General features: G+C 42.5%; 1 pseudogene; it reads right to left on the bottom strand.

Annotated features, from left to right (window-relative positions):
* Positions 1-3,794: 3,794 nt before the first annotated feature.
* On the bottom strand, positions 3,795-3,913 carry LOC111736968 (annotated as a pseudogene).
* Positions 3,914-4,673: the final 760 nt, after the last annotated feature.

Genomic DNA, 4,673 nt, shown 5'->3' on the forward strand with positions numbered 1-4,673 from the left:
GCTCCCATGGAGCAGGAAGGTTTCCCTCTGACCTGGCCCTTCCCTGACTGGCTGGCTCTCTCCACACCTAACTCCTGGCCACTGACTTTACATCACAGCACCTCTCTCCCTGGGGCTCTACAGAGAAGGCTAGTACTCCCCCAAAATGTGTGCTCCCCCTTCCATAGGCCACAGCTGTCCCTGAGACGTGGCTGTACTTTCCTGCCTCTGCAGTGAGAATACCTGGGGCATGTGACTCTTCTTTCCAACGGTTCTGCCTGGATGCAGATGACCAGAGCCCTGCGAGATGGTGGAGCCACAGATGGAAAAAGGGCCCGCACTCTGAAATGCCAGCGTGGAGGTGAGCTGCCCCCAACCAGGGACACTGGACTGCTGCATGAGCAGAAAATCAATTTTGGTTAGATTAAGTCACTAAAATGTGGGTGCTTGTTTGTTACAGTGGACAGCATTACCCTAACGCAACAGTGAAGTGCCAACTACCGGAAGCATTCCACGAGCATTCAATAACTTTCTCCTGTCCCCACAACAACCCTACAAGGTACGTGTCAGTACTAACATCTTCATTTTCATACAAGGCCGAGAGACTTAGGGACGTACCTAAGGGCATACACGGCCAGTGGGTAGTAGGCCAGGACTGAATGCAGATGTCTGACCCTGGAGATTTCTGGAGATTTGGTTACCGGCACAAAGTGGTGACTTCCCACCCCCTTGTCCCCACCAGCCAGAGAGAATGCGTAGGGAACCTACAAAAAAAAAAAAAAAAAAAGGCAGGTGTCGTCTCAGCCAGCTAGGGTTGGAGGAATTTACCAGCCTCCAGTTCCATGTCTTTCTAATCAAGCCTTACAATGACTCATCTTTGGGTCCCAGTTTCCTGGTTTGTAAACTCATATTGCAGGATGACAGACAGTCCTACTTGCCTCTCTCACTATTCTGGCCACAGAAAGGGTTCAATCATGTGCATTAGTGGCCTTTAATCAAATGTGCATTTACCTTCCCTGTTGAATAATTTAGTCTTTAACGTGCGCAGAGGATCTGCAACTCATTTTGGAATCCACCCAAAAAACAAGAAAGATGGACAAATACGTGATAGAATAAATACGGCAAAATGATGACTGCAGAATCTATGTGGTAGGTGTTTTGGTTTGCCATAACAATGTACCTGGGAAGCTTAAACAACAGAAATTTATTTTTCACAGTTCCGGAAGCTAGAAGTCTGAGATTAAAGTGTTGGAAGGTTTGGTTCTCTCCTTGGCTTGCAGATGGCTGCCTTCTAGCTGTGTCCTCACATGGCCTTCCCTCTGAGCATCCCTAGTGTCAATCTGTGTCCAAATTTCCTCTTCTTATAAGGACACCAGTCAGATGGGATCAAGGCCCACCCTAAAGGCCTCATATAGTCATGTCACCTCTTTAAAGGCCCTATCTTCAAATACAGTCACATTCTGAGGTACTGGAGTTAGGGCTTCCACTTAATGATTTTTGAGAGGCACACAGTTCAGCCAATAACAGCGGGGCATATTGATGTTCCCTGGATAATTTTTTCCACTTTTTTGAATGTTTGAAATTTTTCATAATAAAAAAGAATTAAATAATTTTAAGTAGGCAACAAAGAACCAGAAGATATCTTCATAAGGGTTAGGATTGGGCGTGGGTCAAATATCTGGGGGCTCCTGGAGCTGCACAGAGCTAGAACACCAGTGTTGTCTGGAAGAGCCTGTAGCCACTCATCAAGAGACCTGGAGAAGGTAATTAAATTTCCACAAAGAACATGAGGACATTCTCCTCTGTCCCTTACAGGGATGCCGGGAAGAGGAAAAATCTCCTCTAGCTACAAGGATGAAAGAGAATCATCCCACACGGAATCATCCCATACTTACTTTATAGTAAGTCATATATCAACTGTGACTCCTTTGACTGTGCATAGATTCAAGGAGACAAACCCATCCCTCTTTCCTCCCACGAGGGAAATTTTTGGACCTTATCTAAAGGAAGGCATCTGCTTTTTTAAGTTCAAGTTCTAATTTGACCAAATGGCATGTGGTAAATAGAGAGGAAGGAGGAGACAATGTTATTAGGAGACAAAGGAACATCAAGAAACCTCCCCACGTCTGGCTGCGCCTGGCTCCGAATCTGATTACAGCGGCCAGCATAAATCAGTGAGTGCTATTAAATCTTCGGCTACGGCTTGACAGGGGAGGCCACGTTCTAGGGTTATTCAGGAGGTCTGGCCATAGGTCAGAGACAAAACCTTCCAGCTGCATTGGGCCCAAAGAGTGGGTTATTTCCTACACCCTCTGACAACTGGGGCTGAGTGGAAAGACCCTGTGTTTCCAATCATCACATTTCCACACCTTCATTCTTCCACGGTGACATCTTAGCTCTGCTGACACTTGTGATTCAAAACCAAGTGGCTTACTTAGCTCCTTCCATAGAGCCCCCACCTCCCTGCCCCACCCCCCTCAGTATTTGTTGTCTGAGGGTCCACAGCAGGTGGGGAGGAGGGAGCAGAGCCCCTGGGAACCCCCGGATGCCCACTGGCACAGACGGACATTTCTACCCATTGGTCTCACGGAGTCACTCAAATCCCTGAATTTCAGAAAGTGGGAGACCCCAGGCTGACCCACTTGACCTTGACTGAGCAGCAGAGCTTCTCAACTGAACAAGTTGGCAAGATAAAGCTTAGGATTTTGCAGCACTATGATTGTGTGATTCTATCGGTCTGGAAATTCTCTGAGATCTCAATTCCTATTGTTAATTTGGGTCTAACAGACCTTTAAAGACAGAAAAATCCCACCCTGTGCTTCAGATGAGAGGCTCTGTTTTGTATGCATATATGGAATTTTGTTTAATTGTTTAGAATAAGTAGCACATTCATGCAATTCAAAGTTCAAAACTCATAAAAAGGTATACATGAAAACTTTCCCACATCTGTTCCAGTTCCAATTAATTCTCATCAGCAGCTTAGTCTCCTGTGTATACTTCCATGATAATTTTATGCATACAGGGCAAGCAAGTAGGTACAATATTTTCCCTTTTATTTCGAGTAAACTTACTTATATAATACTATGAATATGGTCTTCTCTCAGTTTCTTCACAGTATTTCTAAGAGATTATTCTGTGTGACTACATAAAATGCATCCTTTCTATAGCTACATAATTTTCCTTCACTTGGAAGAACCACAATTTGTTCATCCTGCCCTCCTATTGATGTACATTTGGGTAATTAGCAAACATTTGCTGATATAAACAATGATACAATAAAATAATCTTAGCATGCATCTTTGCGTACGGTGGTGTGTCCATTAAATGAATTCCTAGAATAAAATTGCTGGACCAAAGAGTGTGTGTATTTGTAATTTTTACACATGTTGGCTAATTCATCTCCACAAAGCCTCCATCAGTTCGCATCCTCCCCACGAACAGAGATATGCGTACCTGTTTCCACACACCCTCGCCAGCACATGCGACATCAGACCTTCTGAATTTCGCCCATCCGATAGATAAAAACGGTATTTCAGTGTGGTTTTAATTTGCATTTCTCTTATGGTGAATATTTTCACATGCTTCAGAGCCATTTGCACTTTTTTCATTTTTCCATCAGGTTGCTGGTCTTCTCTTATAAATTTTTCTTACATAAAAGGAAAGTAGCACTTTATTATATGACTTGCAAATATTTCCTCAGTTTGTTTTGGCCTTTTGACTTTTTTTTTTTTTTTTTAGGTGAGGCAACCCTTGATTAACCTCACAGATTGCAAGGACCTTGTCAGCTTACAATCCCTTATTTTTTATTTTATTTATGTCTACAGCACCTGGTCTTCCTAGGTGGTCTCTCATCCAAGTACTAACCAGGCCCAACCTTGCTTAGCTTCCAAGATCAGATGGGATTGGGCTTGTTCATGGTGGCATGGCCGTGGACTTGACTTTGTTTTTGATTGTTTTTCCCACGCACAAAATTTAGGTGGTAGAAGTTATGGTAGCAGCTTTTTTATTATGGTTTCTGGGTTTTTCTACATGCTAAAGTTACTCTAAAAATCTCCCCAGGTTTCTTCTAATAATTTTATAATTTCATATTTTATATTTAAATCCCAATTCATTTGTAATTTATTCTGTTATAAGGTTTAAGTTTGTTTTGCTTGCTTTCCAGAAGACATTTTATCTGTGATCTAAAGCAGACAACACAAACATTCTTTAAACTAATTTTACATAGCTTGCAAACATCAACCATCACAAATACTCAGTAACCTGTACTGGACACTTATGTGCTAAGCACTGGCCTACAACAGCCTTCAGGTTTGTTAACGTTTTCCCTACCTGACAGATCAGTAAACTGAGGCTCAAAGACGTGCCCAGCTAAGCAGTGGGGTTGTGACTTGAACGCAAATCAGTTGTCTCTTTGTTGTAACTGCTTTGCTCTCATATAAACTCCAACTACTTGTGTGTCTGAGACACCACCATGTGGATACTTTGCTCCTTGTTAATTATCTCATCTGTGTTATTTTAATGTCACAGATAGACTTCAGGCTCCTTGAGTTAGCTTGTCTTATGAATCCTATTCAATAAAATAGTGAAGTGTATAATAGGAGGTGCAATAACTATTGGTCATTGGTCACTGGACTGATGGGAAGTCTATCAAAAGCTATATATCTTAAGTAAGAGTCATAATTAATTTAGAGATA

This window comes from Pteropus vampyrus, unplaced genomic scaffold, assembly GCF_000151845.1.
Source record: "Pteropus vampyrus isolate Shadow unplaced genomic scaffold, Pvam_2.0 Scaffold1, whole genome shotgun sequence".
NCBI classification, from domain to species: Eukaryota; Metazoa; Chordata; class Mammalia; order Chiroptera; family Pteropodidae; genus Pteropus; species Pteropus vampyrus.